General features: G+C 47.0%; 1 long non-coding RNA gene across 1 annotated transcript; it reads right to left on the minus strand.

The window, feature by feature from the left end:
• Positions 1 to 12,465: 12,465 nt before the first annotated feature.
• On the minus strand, positions 12,466 to 23,102 carry LOC137412329 (uncharacterized). The gene is made up of 2 exons (XR_010981474.2): positions 22,725 to 23,102; positions 12,466 to 16,180 (listed from the first exon to the last, which is right to left on the minus strand). It is a non-coding gene; the product is annotated as an uncharacterized LOC137412329 (long non-coding RNA).

Genomic DNA, 23,102 nt, shown 5'->3' on the forward strand with positions numbered 1-23,102 from the left:
GAGGAGACGCACCGGGAAATAAAAGAGGTGAAGCAAAAGTTAGAGGAAGTGGAAGAGGGGGTGAGTGAAATTAAGAAGAGACGGAGGGAAACTAAGAGGGAGATAAAGGAGGAGGTGATGGATTATGTACAAGGTCTGTGCTCAAATCATAATGATGTACTTGCTGACCAAATAAAAAGTTTGCAGATGGCAGAGGAGGAACGGAGACGAGGTGCCAAGGTGAGTGGCGATATAATCGGCAATGTATATGGTGTGAGGGGAGCTTCAGTCGGCTTGGGGGTTGGTTTGGATCCGGGTGTTCGTGAGAGGCCGCTGGTAAAGTGTGCGACAGGTACAGAGTGTGACGGAGGAGGTGTGCGAAGAGGTCCGACTATGGGGTGTGTGAGGAAAAAGTGCGCGCCGAGGAGTGAGTGTGCTGTCGAGAGTGAGTTGGTCGTAGCGCGTGTGCGGGGGGGCACATGGAAGCGCGTCGTGGGGAGTGTTACAAGGGATGTGACGGAAGCATGCACACCTGTGGTGAGTGTTACGGAGGGTGTAACGGGAGAGTGTGCGCAAGAGGATGCGCGAGAAAGGTGTGTAACGGACGGGTGCATGAGGACAGAGTGCGCGGTCGAGGGTAAGGGTGAATGCATGACCGAGTGTGGTGGTAAGAGTAGTAAGAGTGAGACGGAGCGTGAGTTGGTTGTGGCAGGTGAGAGGATGTACACCTGGAATGGAAGGATGCACACCTGGAATGGTAGAGCGCGTATGGGAATGCACACTGGAGTTGGTAGTGAGGCACGTGGTTGGGTGTGCAAGTGAGAGCACACCTGTGGTTGTCACAGAGGAGGTGACCGAGGAGGGGGCGTGAAGAGGTGTGTTGGTGAGGTGTGCGAACGACGAGTGTGTGCAAAGGTGTGCGGTGGTCAGGTGTGTGACCAAGTCTGTGAGCGGAATGAGTGTACCTGGGTGTGTAAGAGAAGGTGCAATGACAAATAGCATGGAGACAGCTGGATGTGTGAGCAAGGAACGGGCTGCGGGGTGTAAGCATGCGAGTGGAGCATCGACGCTAACCGGGTTAGCGGTTAGAGCGACTTATAGCAGAAGCGGGCCTTCGGTGCGTGCCGGGCAGCTAGGTGTGCCGCGGGGACCCGCGGCGGTTTCGAAAGAACCGCCGTGCGGGATCCACGCCGGGCCGCGCTCTGAACGGCCGCGTCCGTGCTCCGCTAGGCGGAACGGGCGGCCCGGTAGGAAGGGTCGTCATGGCGACCCCTTTTTGTTGAGGCATTCCGGCAGGGCGAGATCGGGCCATTGGACGGCTCCGTGCCGAGATGGTGCATGGGATCTCGGCCTGGGTAAGCGTCCTTCCCTGCACCGAGTGCCGGACGCATCCATCCGCCGGCACCAAGCAACCCGCATTCATTGCTCGGCTTTGCGAAGCCGGGCTTTGGAAATGAATGGGCGCACCGAGAGGCTCAAGTGAGTAGACGTGTGATGAGGATAGTGTTTTGGACCCGAAATTAGAAAAACAAAATTTGATGATTGGCAAGGATTGGCAGAATGATGATTGGCAGATGATTGGTAGTGTCGAGGAAGTGTTGTGAGACTCAAGACTCCAATGATGTCACAGGTTTACAAAAGATCACAACTTTATTAACTGGTTGTTCACTTCATTCCAATACCAAATAACTACCGTTTAACTCAATGGACCAGGTAACTCTATCCGCATAGTCCCTCTTTCGTGGCTGATGTCTTCTCTGCAGCGCCGTACTCGTGGTATGCGTTCATTCCGTCGGGCAGGGCTTCTGAGGATGAGTGCTCCTGAGTCAAGGAGGTGTTCACTCTTTTATGGGCACCGCAGTATTAATCCTTCCTCCGCTAATCCTAATCCGTTCTCCGCAAACGTTACTCGGTCGCCTCACTGGCACCAGCTCGCTCCCCTCCTGCTGCGAGTTCCATTTACCAAACAATAGGGGGGTGCTCCAGCCTGGGGCTGTGACCAGGTGGACAAGAGATTACCATGTTCGTGCACATTCCTGACATTCATTTACGAAATCGTCTATCTGCTTCGTTACCAGTCCCAATCAATGAGTTACCAGTCCCAATCAATGAGTTACATTTCCACAGTAGGATTGGCAAATTTTTAATTGGCTGAAATTTGATGTGCCAAATTGGTAGTGGGAGGTGCCCGATGTAGAGGAGTGGCAACACTGCCATCCCTCACAGCGGGGGCAAAGGAGCACTAGGTTTATGGGGTTTGGCAGTGAAAACTAGCCCGGGAGGGTTAGGATATAGTGTGTAGGGATCTAGAGAAGATGACAATAGGTAACGCTAAGGTTAGGTAGTGACAATGATACCTGTAGTGGGGATGCAGGTAGGTTAGTTGGATGATAATGACGAGGGAGCGCAATAGTTTAAAGGGGCGACTGGGAAGCGCAAGTTCCAGAGGGGAGTAGTTAGATGAGATGATGCCGTGTGTGTGAGGATCGAAAGTGTATTGAGCAGGGTATGAGTAAATGATTGTGATTGTGAGTTGTATTGAGATTGCACAGGTGTGCAACTGAACAGGTGTATGGAGCAGTGTATGAGGGAGTGATGGTGATGTGTGTTGTGTTGACCCAAATGGTCCAGGGAGGAAGGAGGGTGCAGGTGGCACCAGGTGTGATTGCACAGGTGTGCAACTACAGGAGGTATGGAGAATGGTTGTGTGGAATACATGGAGTGTGGAATATATGGAGTATGGAATGGATGGAGTATGGAATGGATGGTCGTGGAGTGAGTATGGTGGAAACTGTGGAGTGGAGTGGATGGTGCGAAGGTGTGGATGGGGGAAAGGAGGATGGACCCCATCACGAATACCTGGGGAGGATAGTGTAAGAGTTAGGTAGAGGGTACAGGTAAATTGTGGTTGGATATTGGCATCTGTGGTGCGGGTGGAAGAATGATGGTTGAATGGGTGCATTAGTGTTGTGGAAATGGCTGGGCGTGTAGCCTGTTAGTGCGTGTAGTTGGTTGGGCACTCCACCACTGTGAGGATGTCGGCCAGGTGAGGCCGCAGGTGGGCTCTGGGAGCAGGTAGAGTTGTTGTGGATGGGGCCCGAGGATCCGGAGGACGGACCCGGGTAGCCCAGTGCCAGAGGGCACCGAGGGGTGACAGAGCCGGGAGGGGCCTTCCCCAGTGAGATAGGTTAGGGTGAGGAGCTAGGTAAGCTCGGGTGGCAACTACAGTGGTGGAGGTGTGCAGGTGGGTAGACCTGCTGGGAGAGCTACACGACTCAGCCCGGAAATTGTGCAAGGGCACCGGGAGATGAATCGGGGGAGTGAGACCCCAAATTGAGAAGCACCACAGTTCGGTCAATGGGAATTGGTTTTTAGAACCCATAGTGTAAGTTGGCCAATGGATTGGCAGGGAAAGACCCCGGGTAGTGTAAAGTGTGTTAATGTCATTTAGAAGATAGTTAGGATTAAGAATCTCCTCGCACCATCTGCATCCACTCACCTGAGATGACGTACCTCCACACCATGCCAAGTTGTTTTTATTATTTTTATTGTGCAAATGTTTGGAATGTGAGACGCATCATGACGTGGGTGTGACATTGTGCTGATGTTCCATCTCTCCCTCCTTATGAGGATTGATGATGAATTGGTGATGGCAAATTTGGTTAGAGGGATTGTGGGAACGAATTTGGTATAGGGGAAAAATGGGGAAGACGTGACGATAGTGACGAATTTGTAATGTGTAGATTTTGTACATATGGGGTAAGGGCAAGGGTAGAGTAGGTGACAGGGGGGGTGACGTACGGTAGGGACGAGCTTTTCTCCGCTCCGTCTCCATACGCACCTCGCCTTGCATTGCCTTGTTTGATGTGTACCCTTGAGACCTTACCCCTCGCTCATCTGTCTTCCCCCCCCCCCCCCCCTTTGTCTCCCACATGAGGACTGTGCGCCACTGGGCGCCGAAGGGAGCATGCATGGGTCCGCCATTGTGCACCCGAAACTCCCGGAACCAGCTGTCTGCATCGATGCACCACCTTATGGACCACATGTCTGTGGCTGAGCACCACTTATGGACCCCATGGGTTGGGGCATGGCCCCTCTGCTGGAACCGGCCATGAAGGCCCGAGATCTTGCTGGCGGACCTTGGTCACAGGGCACCGATGCCCCACAGGTGAACTACACATAGTCGGCCCTGTGGGCCATAAATAAAAACGGACACGTTTGGTGCATTTTATTTTAGGACAAATAGGCTGCCAGCAAAGAAGATGACATCAGGAAGATAACAATAGCCAGCAGAGGGAGCCGAAGAGGAAGACCAGCACCAGGGTTTGTTGTTTTTATTTTTATTGAACAGTGATGACTGTGCACTGATTGGTGCTTGAGGGTGTATTGGTGCGTTTTTGGGTGCTTCATGGTGCGTCGATGCAGAGCAGACTGTCTCCCCCCCCCCCCCCAAAAAGAACAATCACAGGTCCTGGGTTAGTTTTGTAAATAAAATAGCGTCATTGTAAATAATGCGCCCCCACCATAAGTGTTTTAGTTTGAAGACCATTCCGCAATTCGGTTAGTTGTGGGCGTGAATCTGTTAGGCAGGGTGCAATGGAGCAGCGGGACATATTTATTTATGTTTTAAAACTGTCGCACTCAGGGTCAGGTTAAATGTAGAGGGAACTACACCTACGTGCCACACTAAATGTAAAAGTAATAGGCCCGGGACGTGCCTAAGAGGGGGAGGGTGCAGTGTTGTGGATATGAGAATTGTGTTTCTTTTATTGTTGTGTAAATTGTTGTAAAAATATCACCCTCCTTCCTCCAGTTGTGTATAAAGGTCAAAGTGCGTCCCGTAATTAGGTCATAAACAATCACGTTTAGCCAATCATAGATTTCCTCCTTGTTGGTAGTTATATCCCTATTCTGTGTATTAGGCTAAGGATTTGTCTTCCATTAATTAATACTCCATTGCATCGAATTCAGACAAGGTAGATTCCCTGCACATTCCCCTTTCCTCAATTGCCAACTGCATTGAGCGGTTTGCTGAATTCTGCTGCAGCTGTGGGTTGTTGTTTTCGCTCCAAGACTTCATTAGCCACGAGGTCGTCTCGGAGCCAAAGGTGGGAAGAGTCGGCCCAGTGCCAGGGACAAGGCGTGGTCTAGCCAACGCCCCCTCTAAGGGCGGGGTCGGTGAGCCTTCGCGACCAATCAGGGCCGGGGCGAGCTCACCGATGGGCGTGTCCTAGCAGCCGGCGGCTTGATCGCCAGGGGGCGATATAAAAAGTGCGTGCGCATGCGTCAGGACGGTGGTTAGTAGTTGGTTGTTGGTGGCTAAAAGAAGAGACAGCAAGCCTTTTGAGAGAGGGGTTGGTGGTTAGTGGCAAAAAGTACCGTTGCTGCTGAAGGAGGAAGGGTTGATGAAGAAAGAGAGTGGCGTTGGAGGAGGACGAGTTGAGTGTGGCGTTAAGTGGCATTGAAGTGGAGCTGAAGAGCCCGGAGTCCAGCACGACGCGCCCATCCGCTCGCGGTGAACGATACGCGCCGCTGCACACCAAGGCTCTCCCGCCAAGAACGCGGGTGGACTCCTGGAGCGGGACCTCGATGCCTGCAGTGGCCTGGGCCTTCCCATGCCTCCTTCCAGCCAATCCACTCTGCAATTCCCCGCGTGAGTCTGTCTTTTGTTTGTTCTGTCCTGGGTTAATTAAGACTGTAGGTAAGCTAGCATTGCACTGTGTCTCCTTGATTCCTTCTGTCTTTATTTTATTATCTTTCCTTCTCCTTGGTTTCTTTTGGTTGTAAATAGCAAATAAATCATATTCGTATTTCAAACCCTTTTTGTCTTCTTCTTCGTCACATCCGTGTCGTCTTTGTCTTTTCCAAATTGAATATCTGTGGCACGATTTGGCCAACGTTCAGAATCGGGTCTAGTCATTGTTAACGGTTCGGTTAACAGTATATATATATATATACTGAAACGCAAAAGAAACTTACCACCTTTGAAACCTTTAAATATCAACAATAACACTGCGTGTAGTAAATGTGTGAACTTATTTGTGGACAATAGTTTTTTGTTTTTTTTTTGTTTTTTTTTTGCATACAAGATCGAGGCTCGTGAAAGAGCGAACATTAATCACACAGAAAGACAAACCGACACATAAAACATATAACATAGGGAGCGGTAGACAAGATGGGGAGAGAGGGGGAAGGACACAAACACAACATTTGAGAGCAGGGACCGAGAGACATGGAGACATCGAGAGATCTGAGAGAGGGCGAGGGCTTTGGGGGGGGGGGGGCGTGGGAAGGGGGCGGTGGGAGAGGTATAAAACATATGGACACTGCCAGGACTTCCAGGAAAGAAGTTGGAATTTAAAACTGTGGCACGTAGTGTCCTCACTGTCAGACAAAACAGTCACGGATGGTCACTTGAACCTTCAATGGTCACTTCATAGCACAGCTGTTGAACAGCCGTTTTGACTGTCAGTGATTAGCCAAGGGGTATGGGATGATGTTAATGAGCTGCACGTGATGTCTTGATATTGGCTTTAAAAAGGCCAGTACAAAATGGGCATTTCAATCAACATGCCACGATTGTCAAGGGATAAACGGCAGCGTGCCCTGGGCATGCTGCAAGGCGGACTGAGCTACCGTGAGGTGGCACGTCGCCTTGGCTGTTCACACCAGACGATATCGGCCCTGGTGGACAGAGACACCCTCCACAACTCTGCAGATGACAGACCTCGATCAGGGAGGCCAAGAGTCACCACTGCAAGGCAGGACAGGCAGATGGTCCGAAGTCACCTGCGGGATCGATTCCGTCCAGCATCCCGCACTGCGGCAGAAACTCCGGGGCATGCAAACCACGGATCTCCAATGATACTGCACGAAGACGACTGCATGACTATGGTCTGACTGCCAGAAGACCATACAGAGGCCCTGTGATGATGGCTGCCCATCGCCGCAACTGACAGAGATGGTGCCAGCAGCATCAGCGGTGGACCTTGGCGCAGTGGAACAAGGTCGCTTTCAGCGATGAGTCAAGGTTCTGTGTGGACAGTCCTGATGGGCGTGAGCGTGTCTGGAGAAGAACTGGCGAGCGATATGCCGATTGTTGCGTGCGTCAAGCCAACAGGTGGGGTGGCCCAAGTGTGATGGTGTGGGCCGCCATATCAGGCCGGTACAGGACGCCACTGGTGGTTGTGGATGGGAATCTTAACACCCAGCGGTATGTGGATAACATCCTGCGACCTCAGCTGCTGCCATTCCTGCTAGACCACCCAGAACTGAGAACCTTTCAGCATGACAACGCTCGTCCCCATGCTGCTCGCTTTATCACTGCATTTCTCCAAGGCGAGAACATCAACACCATGCAGTGGCCTGCGTTCTCCCCTGACCTGAATCCCATAGAGCACCTGTGGGATGAGCTTGGGAGATGCGTAGTTGGCAGGGCCAGGACATGGGCAGAGCTGCTTTAGACATTGAGGACTGAGTGGGACAGAATCCAGCAGCAATCCATCCAAAGACTGGTAGGCAGTATACGCCGACGATGCACTGCCTGTATCCAAAACAATGGTGGCCACACACGCTATTGAAAGGGGACTGACATTGCACCCTGTGCTGTTCTGTACTGTAGAACAAACTGATGAGATGGTGTATCTTGGTCAAAAACTTGACATGTCATCAATAAAATGCCAATGTTTCAATTAGCAATTGTTGGTTTGTTTTATTTTGAACTGTTACAATTTTATTACATTTCAAACAAGTGATAAGTTTCTTTTGCGTTTTCGGTCTTTTTGAAGTTGGTCAAAATGGTCAAATTTTTTGGTCAAAATGTCCATTTTGCACTGGCCTTTTTAAAGCCAATATCAAGACATCACGTGCAGCTCATTAAAATCATCCCGTACCCCTTGGCTAATCACTGACAGTCAAAACGGCTGTTCAACAGCTGTGCTATGAAGTGACCATTGAAGGTTCAAGTGACCATCCATGACCGTTTTGTCTGACAGTGAGGACACTATTGTCCACAAATAAGTTCACACATTTACTACATGCAGTGTTATTGTTGATATTTAAAGGTTTCAAAGGTGGTAAGTTTCTTTTGCGTTTCAGTATATATAGATATATAGATATATATAGATATATATATTGTTACGGATCTCGGTCGTCGGCTCTCCCCTTATCAAGGGGGAGTTAATCCCCTTGTCCTTTTATCTGGCCGACGCGAGTCCTGGAAGTCATACGTTCCTTCCGTTTGGTATTAGGTAGGGTTATTGGTCGACTTAGTCCTAATACCTAAGTACTAACACCGACCGTGAAGCAAGGAAATAACTCCCGCCCGAACCACGGCATTAGTGGACACGCCGAGCAAAGCGAGCCGCGATTCGGGCCGTTAACAAGGACTAAACCCGATTATGGCGGTTCTGATCATGCCACGTTTACCCAATGGAGGAAAGACTAATGCGATCGGATGGAGAGGAAACCAAGAAAATAGGAAGAACAAAGCAATTTATTACAATTTACAGAAAGAAGAGGAAACGAAAGAAGTGTACAAGATAGAAAGAGGAAGAAGAAGCACACAGGGCAGCCTTAAACAGTCTTATCTTATTCCCTGGACTCGGGCCCGTTCGCTCTCTGACTCGGTCGCAGACACAGACTCACGCGGGGATGGAGATGATCGGTTGAGGGTCCGGCGATGGCGTCCACCTCGTCCGGTCCCCGACTCGTACCGAGCAGATGGATGAAGAACAGCAAGCAGGCTCCACGCGGCGTTGGCGCGAGCGGACAATTATAATGCGGGCGAATGGTAGGACTGGGCTCTGGCAGTTACACTGGCGGCTGCGTATGTAATCAGAATAGGTGCTAACAATGCGCGTTTCTCATACGAGTCCTTTCAGCTGCGCTCTCCCCCTCAAGTTCTTTGGTTCAACACTCCGGTTTATAACTCAAGTCCTATAACAATGCCAACGCTGCAGACCTCCGGTAAGTCCTGTCAATACCACTCTTTCTCATAAGTCCTTTCAATGCGCTCTCTCCCAAAAAGTCCTGTAAAAGGGCTTTGCGTTCGCGCATTTATAACTCAAGCAAGCAATCGCTCCGCCAGCCCAAAAGCCACGCCTATCAGGCGATCTTACTTCAGCCCTGGTTGGCTGGTCATCGCTTACTGGCCCCGCCCTGATGGTGGGTTGACGTGGCCACACCTCCATTCTTGTGCTCCGCCCCCTTTTTCCGGGCCTCACCTCGTGGCTTATGGCGGTGTTGAGAAATCTCACGGGCAGCGAAGGCTGCTACTGCTGGCCGAGGAGTGTACCAAATTGGGAGGGCCATGGGGCACAGACAGGAGGGCGCGCTTAATGGCGTCGCTTGGACAGGGAGGCTGCCAAAATGGATGGAATGGGGCCTACTCCTTATTTGATTGACACAACGCAGATTCAACTATTGGAAACATGGCTTTATCTACACACAAACTAATGAAATAACTGAAGTCCTATGGTGACCTACGTGTTGCTTGTGGCCTAACTATGGTTTGCTACCTTTAACCTTTAATGATGTAATATTTACAAGAGTGTGGGTTCTCAAAACCGCAACAATATATATATAGACAGACTTGGCATTTAATATGGAATATATTTTTTTTCTTGACTTGGGTTTACTTTCTTAACTCAGTATATCAATCTGGTGAGTTTCTTTTACACTTTGGTGATTTATTTGTTAAAAGACCCAGGTCACTGATTGTCTGTCGCAGCAAGAAGTCAACAACAGGATTATATCACAGGTAGCGTGACAAAATGTACGGACAGGTACATTTGATGATTGGCTACACAGTCGGGTATATAAGGGTTGTTGCGTTCTGTATTAGTGGAAAACAAATGCTGCACGTCTCCAAAAGTTATTGCCGCTTCCTCTGGAGATGGTCCGTCAACTCGACAATGCTGTTCGTCATGGAGTGGTGGCTTTACGAAATTCCGGCATGAAACAGCATGCTATTGCTCGGCAGTATGGCATCACTCAAGGTCAGGTGTCAAAGATCCTGAAACGAAATGCTCAGAGGGGTGTCCCTACTCCAATACCGAGGCCAGGACGTCCACGAAGAACCACAAGGAGAGATGATCGCCAGCTGCACCGGTTAGTCTGCAATGGCCGTACCAAGTCAGATAATCGGCTAGGGCTGAGTGGCAGCAACTGACAAATGTGCCTGTATCCAGAAGGCTAGTCAACCAACGACTGGTTCAAGCAGGCTATCGTGCCAGGCGTCCCCTGAGAAAGCCACGCCTGACCAGACAACACAGCCAGCGCCGATTGCAGTGGGCCAGAGAGCACCGTCAATGGCAGCCTGGAATCACTGGAATCACTGGAATCACGTGACCTTCAGTGACGAGTCTAGATTTCTGGTCTTTCGTCAAGATGGCCGCGTCCGAGTGCACAGACAAGTGCATGAAGCCCACAACGAAGATTGTACAGTGCCAAGAGGCCAAGCTGGAGGTGGTGGGGGTGACCGTTTGGGCTGCTTTTCATGCAGGGGGCAAAACTGACCTGGTTGTTCTGAATGGAAACCTGAAACAGTTCAAGTACAGGGTCATTCTGGAAGAAACATTGCTTCCATTTGCTCATGCAGCCTTTCGAGGAAACTTTGTCTTCCAAGATGACAATGCACGGCCTCATCATGCTCGCATGATCCAACACTTTCTTGCTGACCGTGGTGCAGAGCATATGGAGTGGCCTGCCATGTCCCCAGATATGAATCGGATAGAGAACTTGTGGGCAGAATTAATGCGTCAAATCGACAACTTGGACCAGCAGCACCTCTGTGCGTGAATTGCAGCAGACTATTGTCACTGCATGGCAAGCGATTCCTGTCCAAACCTTGGCAAATCTCGTGAACAGCATGCCTCGATGTGTACGTGCTCTCGTGAATGCTCGTGGCGGTTACACGAAGTACTGAACTGTAATTTTACTGTCCGTAATCCCAGTCATGATTTAGCTTTTGTTTTTGTTGAAATTTTTTTTGGCTAATGTGCAAAATATAGAGATACTTCTGGAAAACGTACAGAAGTTTTACACAGTAATGTCCATGAATTGAGTTCGATATCAGTTTACATCACTTTCAAGGATCAATTTATTTGTTTCGAAATGTCAAATGTGGTTTTTGTTTCTTTTAAAGGTCACATTAACAAAATCTAGAATAATTTCAACATAATTCCAATGAACTTTTGGTTCTAAGTCATCTTGAAAAGTAAGTTCACCCCCACAAAAAACATATTCCATATTAAATGCCAAGTCTGTATATATATATATATATATATATATATATATATATATATATATATACAACCACGCTTCGAAGAGAAGCGACGCAGCACCGACCCGCGCCAGGCCTCGCATCCAACAAAGCGCACCACGCTCCGTGTGCTCGCATCGGCTATCCGTCGCCCTAAACGCTGCCCCGTTTAACGTCGATGCCTTACTCGCATGCTCGCACGCATACGCGACCCTTTTCACACTCACAAAACCCGGCGTCTCGGCACCTCCAGTGCATCCCACACACTCCGTCCATTCCACCACCGCACTCCCTGTTACACACCACACCTCTCGCGCACACTTGCCGTTCGCACACTTTCTTAACACACCTCGCGCACCATCTTGCGCACTCTCCCTCGGTACGTACTCCGTACCACTCATGGGGGTGCACTCTTGCATCCACCCACTCACGCGCTTCAATGGGCTCTCCCACACCCGCGCCACAACCAGCTCAGGTGTGCGTTCTCGTACACTCTCAACCATTCCAAGCATGCATTCTCGCACCCGCTCCTCCACCAACTCATTCTCTGGGTCACTCTCACCCTCGCACGTACACTCCGTATCGCTCTCACTCTCTGTGTCACACTCCGTACACTCCGACGTGAATTCCCGCTCGCACACGGTTTTACTGCCACACTTTATAACACACTCACTCGCCGACGCACACTTTTTCCTCACACGAGTGCCATTCTCTCTCACACCACGCCCCACGGACCTTCCACAAACGCCCGGGTGCCATATCGACCTCAATCGCGCGACAATTCTCTTCGCGCCAAACACTCTGCCGAAAAACCTATTAGCACCATATACAGCCCGTCTCACCTTCGGGGTTCTTCTTCCTCCCTGCTCCAACACCTGCAAATCTTTATTGGGGTTATTAAGCACAGCATCGTGATGTGAGCAGGGACTTTGCACATTATCCATTCCTTCCTCCAATTCCCGGGCTACCTCCGTCGTCTTTTCAATTTCAACTATACGCATTATTTCTTTGTTCACCTCGACGACCGTTGGCTTTAATAAAATTCCGTCTACCTCAGCAGTCGCCGGCTTTTCCATACCCCGGGTCGCGATGTCTACCCTGGTCATTTTACCCGCGCTTTGCTCCGCCTCGCTCAACCAGCACTTCTCGACCCGTTTTACCTCGTCATGCACCTGTTGGAGAATGTGTTAAGACTCAGGAGACTCCAATATGACCGAAACAGCTTTATAAAGTAAGGATTTATTATCATTTGGTAAGTCACTTGTTTCAATTCAATAATCACTACAATAGCTAAACGGATTGTTAATTCAAGTCGTTGGTTCTTCTTCTTCGGCCGGTCCTCTCTCAGCGCTGCTCACAGGGTTCCGTTCCGTTCCGTAGGTCAGAGCTTCTGGTCACAAGTCTCCTGACTCATCGTTTGCTCTGGTTTTTATCGGCCTTGTCGCGCTAATCCTTTCTCCGCTAATGCCCAGAGGTCATGCATGCACCGAGTCCTGGCATCAGCTCGCTCCCCTCCTGCTGCGAGTTCCGTTTACCAAACGATAGGGGAGTGCTCCAGCCTGGGGCTGTGACCAGGTGGACAAGAGATTACCATGTTCGTGCACATTCTTGGCATCCATTTACGAAATCGTTACCAGTCTTTAATCAATGAGTTACCAGTGCCAATCAATAAGTTACACTGAGTTACACTTCCACAATTCCCTCATCTTTTTGTTTTTGTTTATATTAACCATTAATCTAAACATCAATATAAGTAAACAGTCAATCACTACAAGTAAACATCATTACAAGTATAAGTAAATAATCAATCACTGCAAGTAAACATCATTACAAGTATAAGTAAATAATCATAACTTTGGTAATCAAATTCCCTTAGGCATACACCGTCATCCTGCAAGAATCACAAAACATTTCATTGGTCATTGACTCCTTCCATATTGTTCAATCTATTGCATTTGCATCACAAATATATTTTCAAAACAACACTTCACCATCACCAAGATACAACAATTTCACTTCATTTTCAAGTTTTGTAAAGCATCTGCACCATCTGGCAAAAACGTTTGCCTCCACACAAATGTTGACTTTGTTTGAAAGGAAGGGCTGATCACTTGTGTTTGAATCCAGGTATGAAACATTTTCTCCTAATGTCTTCATAGCTCCTGCACTACTTCGTGTAGGATTTCGCTGTTGTGGTAACATTGCGGAGTCATAGACTGACCCTGCTCTCCTTGTAGCATTCTTGCCACTTTTTGCTGTAAACAATTGTAATTCCTGAACAAGGCCTTCACCCAGTTGTAGTCGACTTGCCTCCTCCCTCATTGTGAGTGGGCAGCAAGTATTGGTGTGACGTTGATTGGCCAGCAAGATGTGGAACAGGGATGCCGGATGCATCCACAATGATGTTGGGACCATGGTGTTCAGGTCATCCATGGTCCATACCAGGAGTGGCCCGCAGAATCGCGCACAGCTGTTGTGAAAAGGCACAGCCATTGGTTTGCAGCTCCATGCTGGCTCCCCGGAAGTTGGTGAAGTACTAACATATGTCCCCGCATTTCACAGAGGTTGCGGGTAAAATGTCGTTGTCCTGCAACTTCTGATGTGATGAATGTTCGAAGCCTTCGAACAAGAGTAAGTGATCGCCTTTCTTTCATATGTTGCAGTGTGATCCAGGCAAATGGTCACATAAATTTCCTTGGTGAAGGTAAGCATTCATCTCCAAGTTACACGGGAGAATGTCTTCATCATTCTTTGAGAAAGAGGGTGTATGCCATGATTAACTTCATTTTTTAGCCACAAATTTTCTTTCTCGAACTTCTTCCCAATTCCGTTAGCACTCCCTTCAAAATGTGATCTCGTCTTATCCTTATGCTCAGTCACATCTGAATCTGCTTTCCGCACACACTGAATCAGATAGGGTACATCTTACCATGAAATCAGCATAATCATGTATATCTTCCGACAGTTTCACATTCAACAATTTGTTGTTTTTCCTTAACACAAAAAGTTATATTCATTTATATGCGTCACACAAATAATATTCAATCAGGTATGTATTTTATTACTAAACTAAGAATAGCATCCACAATTGCTTTCAGGTTAATATAGTTCAAAAATTAACTCATGCAGGTATTTTAGCACTACTCTAAGAAAATAAATTGTATATGATTACAATCACAAACGGGAACAACAATTTTCCCAAACCAACAAATTAAGCATAATGTATTATTACCATAATTCCTCTCCACTTTTTTTCTTTTCCCTCTTTTTTTTTTTTTTTTTTTTTTTTTTTCCTAACAGTGTGTCACTCGTGGTGATATGAGTTCACTGATATTGTAATTGACACAACTCATAACATTGTCGTTATGCCATTATCTTAATTCTACTGTATTCATTTGCAACATCACTTGATTTAATCTTTTAATCTCATTATTTATGTCGCCATAAAAGTCTTCCTTTTCTGGTTCCACATTTCTTTCCTCATTTGTCACTTCATGCGTTATCATCGTGTTGTTGGTTACCTTATTCAAACACACCGTCACTAAGGCTTTCAAGCAAGCCACCACTAAAACAATTGCCTATATAACTACTAAACCAACAAACAAATATTGGAGTATCTTAGCTACCACCCCTCCAAATGTGTTTCCCAACCATGCAAAGGCACCCCCTTTTATATAATCGTGGTATCTTGCTCCCTCTTGTCTGATTGTATCGGCTATGTTATAAATTTCTTCTGACTCATCAGGTATGTACGTACAGCAATCTGTACCAATGACTGCACATGTACCTCCTTTTTCTGCTAACAGCATATCTAATGCCATACGATTTTGTAATGCCATCGTTCTTGTTGCTGCCAGCTCTCTTGTAAGTTTTTCCAATCCACTTGCTGTTTTATTTGCCAACTTCTCCATAGCCAATGCCATGTGCCTGAGTTCTCGCCCTGCCTTCCAGGTTCCATAAAATGGAAATATTACCATTCCAATCCATTCCCCCATGCTAATAGTTCTTTTCTGCCTAGAATGCAGGATATGCGTTGGTGACTTTGTTAACAGGCGCATGTGTGGAAGCACAAACCCCAGAAAACATGTTCCAAACCATCCCGACGGAAGATACGGATATGCCTTGTGTCCACATATAAAATATGTATTATTATATGTCCATGTGCTATCCATTCCCCAAGTGCCTTCCCAATACAAAGTTAAACCCTTCGTGCCATTTGGTCCTAGTGGGACAGGCATTCTCATCCAGCCTTCTTCGCGACCATAACCGCGGCATTTGGAGGTTCCCATAAACTTGTCATGCCTAGGCGTTTGGCGTCTGGTGATACACATTAATCCTTTCGTTTGTTGTTGAATAGTCATGTAAGAGGGCATTTTGTTCTTATCATATGTAGGTCTATAACTGTCCTCAAATTGGTAACAATTATATCCTCCTCTTTGCCATCCTATTTTCCCTGACATTGAGCCTTCAAAATCTGCTGCTATCAGGGTGTCTGGGAAACGGCTACATAACTCTGCCCAACCAAAAGGAACTGCCTCCAATGGTACTCCGATCTCACTAGAATGCGGCATTTGTGTACATATCCAACAATTACTTTCATTTGCTATAGCAGCCCTTGTATGGGCTAAATGTAAAAAAGTATTAATCCCGTGTAATCCATCGGGTTCTAAAGGTGTGTCTTTATCCTTCATCAAACTTCTCTTCTGCTTTTGTCGTTCCGCATGATCATATATCTGTATATCATTTGCTGGTGTTGCGTTTTGTTCCCTCATTACCCCCAAAATAATCCATACAACACAGAGTCCCCACTACTAGAGAACCCATTCCTAGGATAAATATCACCATTTTCAAGGAGTATCTGAAGTAGAAGTCTCTGGTTTCCCTTGATTGGTCGGCTTGTCTTGATAAGGTGTTTCCCTTTGTCCCACCTGTATCCATCTGTAAAACATGTGAGCTACCCCTTGTATATGTCCGTACCTATAACATAATTACATGTCAATAAAATTCAACATCGTAACTAACAAACTTCCTAGCGGGTTAATGAAAGAAAATCCCTAAAAATTCCTTATTATTTAACATAAATCTGATTATTTGCCTTTCCCTGATTCCCTTATATCCCGGGGTCCACCTAACTCCCTTGATCATGAGTGTAATTGTGCTACATTATCACTGATGCTGTACTAATATCAGTAGGTAATTGTATGTCATGTAGGCAAATAAATGTCACTATCTCAAGTAGGACTACTACATGATGAAATAATCAATCACTACAAGGGGCGTTAAAATGTAATTCAAATGAATGTAAATCACGAGTATCATTTATCCGCCACTGAATGTTCTGCTGGGCTGCTAGGTGCAGCCTCATTTTCTGTGGGGCCATCCACTTTAGCACCATGTGCTCGCTTGCAATGAGAGGCATGAATCCAACTTGGTCTGCCTTGGCATTTTACTGCAGTATGCGTTGTCAACAGCACCTGATGTGGTCCTGACCATCGTGGTGTCAACGCAGTTTTTCGTTTGAAAATTTTGATGTACACATAATCTCCAGGTTGAAAAGAATGACACTCATTCTCTGCAGGTTCTGGTAAAGCTTCCTTCACCTGGGAATGAAACATCTTCACGATTTTGGTCAATTCAATACAGAAAGAGTACATCAAATCATCCATCTGGTGAATATCCATCTCCTTGATCATCAGGGGAGGTGAATGAGGTACCCGCATTGGTCTCCCCATCAAGATTTCATGCGGGGATAATCCCGTTCTCCTATTGGGAGTAGCCCTCATTGCGAGGAGTGCAAGTGGAATGGCATCTGGCCATTTCAAGTTAGTGTCCGCACAGATTTTGGCCAGCTTGTTCTTTATTACTCCGTTATGTCGTTCCACTGCTCCCGCCGATTGGGGGTGATAAGGACAGTGAAGATGAAGGTTTATCTGCATTGTCTTACCCAATTCCTTAATAACATCTGCTGTGAAATGCGTACCCTGATCAGAAGAAATCCTGCAAGGAACTCCAAAGCGACATATGAAGTCCTTCAACAGAATCTTCACCACTGTTTTGGCATCTGCATGTCGACAAGGGTAAGCTTCTACCCATTTTGTAAACATGTCTACAATCACTAAGACAAACTGAAATCCAGCGCACTTTTCCATTTGGATAAAATCCATCTGTAAATGTACAAACGGACCTGACGGTGCGGGATGAGCTCCTGGTGTAGTCTTGTCACCTTTGCCTGGATTATACGTCTGACACACCTGACATGTAGCACAACATTGCTCTGCCACAAGTGTAAACCCAGGTGCATACCATTGTTTTAACACTGATGCACACATTCCTCCTTTACCTGTATGACTCACTCCATGAGCCAGACGAGCAATCCATGGCAACAATTGGCGAGGGGCGACAACACGTCCATCAGGAGTAGTCCATAATTTAGATTCTTTGTCAAATGTGCATCCAGTCTGTACCCACACCTCTTTTTCCCGGTCTTCCACCACTTCTTGCATAGCGCTGATGTCTTGCAGCGTCGGGGTATTTTCAGGAACCCTTACAGGTCCCTGTATGATCACCGGGTCTTGTTCCAAATGTGCCGCAAGCTTCGCTGCTTCATCCGCCCTTGCATTTCCCTGTGAGACCTCATCTCTTCCTTGTGTATGGGCCTCACATTTTACCACTGCAATGGCCGATGGTAGAAGGATTGCTTCCAAGAGGCTAGCAATCAACCTCCCGTTTTTTATTTGGCTTCCCGAAGATGTCAAAAATCCTCTCTGTTTCCAGAGAGCACCATAATCATGAACGACCCCATGCGCATACCTGGAGTCTGTATAAATGGTTACTCTCTGGCTTTCCGCTAAATGACAGGCTCTAGTTAATGCATACAGTTCTGCCTGTTGAGCCGAGTAAGTGTTTGGTAATTTCCCACTCTCCCATGTCTCAGCATCTGTGCATACTGCATATCCCGTCAGTAGTGTACCGTCCAATGCTCTTGATGATGATCCGTCAACATACAGTACCAGATCTGCGTCTGGGATGGGAATGTCCTTCAAGTCAATGCGAGGCACTAGTGCATGTGCCAATACCTCTGCACAATCATGGGGCTCACCATCTTCCTCTGTTGGCAACATAGATGCTGGGTTCAGCGTTGGGCAACGCTGAATGGTGAGGTTTGACGGTGCCAACAATCCTAGTTCATACGTTGTAGCATTTGATGCTGAAAGGTGCTGTGTTCCTGCCTTCAGCAAAACCGTCGCCACGGCATGCTCAACAAGGAGAATTAAGGGGCACCCCAGGACTATTGTAGCTGTGGCTTCTACTGCATACGATGCTGCTGCCACTGCTCGCAAGCACTGTGGAAACCCTCGTGCTACTGGATCCAATCGAGTGCTGTGATACGCTATAGGGCGCAGTTTTCCCCCATGTTTTTGCGCCAACACCGATTGGGCAAATCCTCCTTTCTCATGTGAGTAGAGAAAGAAATTTTTTTCATAATCCGGCAGTCCTAAAGCAGGAGCTGATGCTAAGGTATCTTTCAATGTCGTAAAAGCTCGTTCAGCCTCCGGGGTCCATTTCAAAGGAATTGGACTGTTTGGTAAGCTGATGTCCAGCAGAGGGCGAGTCAGTGATGCATAATCAGCAATCCACTGATGGCAAAACCCTGTTGTCCCCAGGAAAGATTTCATCTGCTTGACAGTTGTAGGTTTTGGGAGTGCCCTGATCGCCTTTACACGTTCAGGGCAAAGTCGTCTCGTATCTCCTTTCAGAATATGTCCTAAGTATTTCACCTCTTCCTTACAGAATTGCAACTTATCTCTCGAGGCCTTGTGGCCTTTGTCTGCTAATGCTGTCAGTAGCACAACAGTGTCCTGTTTACATGCTTCCTTTGAAGTCGAGCATATGAGAAGGTCGTCAACATATTGTACCATCACTGAGCCTCCAGGAAACTCAATGTCGCTGAGGTCTTCATGTAGAGCACGTGAAAACAAAGTTGGGCTCTCTGTGTACCCTTGTGGTAGAACAGTCCAAGTGAACTGTGAGCCTTCGTACGTGAACGCGAACAAATAACGCGAATCCTCATGAATGGGTACGCTAAAGAACGCCGAACATAAGTCCACCATGGAGTAGAACTTTGTATTGCTTGGAATACTTGACAGTACAGTGATGGGATTAGGGACCACCGGATAGGCTGGGATGACACAATCATTAATTGCTCGAAGATCCTGTACAAATCTCCAGGTAGTCTTGCCTGGCTTCTTCACAGGTAAAATAGGAGTGTTGCACATGCTCACGGTGCGAACTATAACTCCCTGATCTGCCAATGATCGAATCACTGGTGCAATACCAGCTTTTGCCTCTGGTCTCAATGGATATTGGCGCTTTCTAGGCAGTGGCTTAGAATCATCTACTGTGATCCTTACCGGTGCCACACTCTTGATCCGTCCCACATCATTCGGATGCGTTGTCCACAAGCATGTTGGTATTTGATCGAGTGGGTCCGGATCCCCGTTGGTGTCGGAGCTGAGTAGGTATAGCCCAACATTTTTAGTGTTAATTGGTTCATCAATCATGATGAAGGTTGAAGAAAGCGCCTGCTCTACAAGCTGCCAGCAAAATCCTTCTCCATCTAAGTCATAAAGTGGGGCTTGTTGAATTTCTCCCATGTATCTCATGTTTTTGCAATCTTTCAAAGTTGCAATCATTGTTCCAACATCTTTTGCTTCATATCCTTGTGCCACCGCTAAGGTGACGTGTGGGGTTGTTGTTTCTGGTTGATTCCACAGGAGTTGTTGATCTGGCGTCAAAGACACTGACATGCCAATTCCCTGTTCTCCTACCCACAGTGATGTTATATGTACATCATACCTTGTGTCCAGGTATCTAGAAACCTTCTCTGCATAGGACACCTCCTTCCCTATAGGGTCATGACATGTCGTACAGTGAAGATCAGTCTGCCATTTCAGAGAGTCCATCAAGTAGCTGTCTACCCACTCCTGTACTTTGGGCATTGCAACCTTCAATGTCATAAAACTATCGTACAAAAGTTCTGCCATTTGTGTATCATTGATTTCCCATCGATGTGTTCTTGGTTCTATTGCGCTTTGTAGCATATCAATGACGAAGTCGTGGGAATGTTCTGGCATTTCTAGATACACTCCGTTTTTCTTACATATGACAGTACAGTTCAATTTGCACAATAAATCTCTTCCCATCAAATTTACTGGAACGCCAGATGCCACAGGAAAGGCATGTTGTGCAGTCAACGGGCCAAGTTGGACACGTAATTCCTTTGTGACAGGCGTATGTATGGGAACCCCTGATACTCCTACCACCGTCGTATAGTGTTTTGACAATGGTATATTGGGAAAGTCTGCTCGTCGCAACGTGGAACGCGTGGCCCCCGTATCGACTAAGAAAGGAGCCTTGCATCCGCCTACTGTCAGATTAACATTTGGTTCCTGTGCCGCCGACCTTGAAATTAAAGGAAGTGCTGCCACTTGGTCATTCTGATCTAGTCAGAAGGGCGTTGCAGACCATTTATTCTGCTGAGGTCCTCCCTTAATTGGGGCGTTCCTCAATGGGGCCCTATATGTTGGCTGAGGTGGTGGTAGTTGGTAGTATCCCTGTCCTTGGTTTCTCTGTCGAAATTGTCTTCTGTTGAGGTATGGGCATGCCCTTTTCCAATGTCCCATCTTCCTACAATTGAAACACCGGTTTCTGTCGTTACCTGGTATGTCCACTTGTTGACTTGTCTTGCTGGGTTGCATGTCTGGGTCTCTGGGTTGCCATTCTGACCTCTGGTTTTCTCCTGATTCATAGTTGTTGTCTGTTGCATTGTTACGTTGTTGCATAGAAAACCTATTGCGTTGGTTCGTAGTCATCAGGGCTTGTGTCTGTAGTTGCATCAATTTTTCGGCATTTATAGCACTGTTCCTGGCCTGAATTCGCTGATGATGCAAAGCATAATTCAATATTTCTTGCATCGGCTTGCCTTCCCAAGCAATACACTGTCTTTCCACTTCACTCTTCAATTTCGGCAACAGACCATTAATAAAAAGGGGTTTTAGGGCATTGTCGATTTGTGCCCGGTCTATTCCCGAATATAGTCTAAAAACATCTCGCAATCTGTCTAAATAATCACTAGCATCCTCTCCTGTTCTCTGTTTGCACGTAACCACTTTATTCCAATCAGTCACGGGCGGCAATTTTTGTATGGCCTCTATTAATTTATTTATCTGTGTCATTTTAGCCTCCGTGGGTATGTCTAATTCTCCATTTACTGCATGTACCCAGTTTGCCTCACTCATTAATGTCTTCAAAGTGGTGGTATTAGGAATTACCCACTTTAAGAGTATTTCCATGTCTCTTACAGTCGGCAATTGCGTCTCCACAATCAATCGTAGCTCTTCTGCGAATTGAAGTGGATCTGTTTTGATTGATGGCATACCACTCTGTAATGCCTTCAATTGGTGTATTTGCCAAGGTCTATACATCAAATCTGGGCGTTCCTCATTTGCCCCTGGAAATTGCCGTTGCGGGAAATTCATAACGCCACATTGTTCAAAACCTCCCTGTGGGAGAGTCAAGTTTTGAATGTTCATTGGCAGATCATATTGATCGTTGGATAGATTGGCATTCATCACAGAACCCTTACTCCTTGTATGGTGGTATGGGACGTATGTTGAAGTTGTTGCAGCTGGTTGTATTGCTTGCCCACTTTGAGTCGGTTCCTGTCCTCCAGTTGCACCCTCTGGGGTAGTTACCTCAACTGGGGCACTGCTTTCACCTGTCTTCTGTCGGCTAGAGCCAATCGTTTCACTCTGTACTGGCCCTTCGGCAGGTAGAGGTACAGGTACCTGTACTTCCTGTGGCTGATATACAATATTTCGCCGATAGGGTGGAGGAGTTTCCTCTTCTAGTTCATTTATCTCATATGACCTTGCGTCTGGGTACAATCTGGACTGGGATCGCTTTCCATTGCTAACTTCAAGAGGCATTTGAGTGGATACCTTTTCCAACCTATGTTGTATCTGCTTCATTTCTTTCTTCACACCCCCCATTTTCGTTTTGGTCTCCCTGTCTCTAGACTCGATGTCCCAGTAATAAAATGGTTTCCAATCCACCTTCAACTTCTGTCTGTCTCTTGCTTCTAATTCTTCTCTGAGTGTTTCCAATGTGTTCCTGTCAAACGTGCCATCCTTGGGGAATTCCTTCTTTCTCCCTTTTGTCCATTCATGCCAAGATTCCAAATCTTTAAGTGAATGTGGACCATATTGCTGATACATGTGGTTGACGCAAGCACCTCTTTGGGACAAGTCCAGCTGACCTTGTTTACCCTTGCAGACTCCATTTCCCATTTTGCCTGTATGTGAATAACACTCAATATTCACTCAATGTACCAGGTAGATTACTAGGATCTGCGCTTTGGAATGCACCTGTACACACCTGTACTATATGTCCTATAAATAAAATCTACTGGAGTTTGTTCCACCTTTTATCAAAGTAGCGTTGGATGCGTTGTAGCTTGCTCCAGGTTCCTCCAAAGCTTCACTCGTACTTCCAGGAAGGATCTCTCCACCTGTTCACACGGTGATTTCCAGAGAATCTCTCTCACCTGTGGCTTTTGCACAATCCAATCTCACAGATCAGTATTTGCAGATGAGCCAAAGGGTCAGTATGAAATGGGTGACTCCTCAGGTGTCCGCTCTGTTGAAGGGGAAATCATACAATGGTAACCGCACATATATATCTATATATAAACTCACCACCTTGCTCAATTTTCTCAGGTTGTCTTCACATTGATAATATCTCACAAAGATATTAAAGCTTCTTTCTTGAGACCGCATTTTCATCAATCAAACGATCAATA

Source organism: Myxine glutinosa, chromosome 8, assembly GCF_964187855.1.
Source record: "Myxine glutinosa chromosome 8, kmMyxGlut1.1, whole genome shotgun sequence".
In the NCBI taxonomy this organism is placed as follows: Eukaryota; Metazoa; Chordata; class Myxini; order Myxiniformes; family Myxinidae; genus Myxine; species Myxine glutinosa.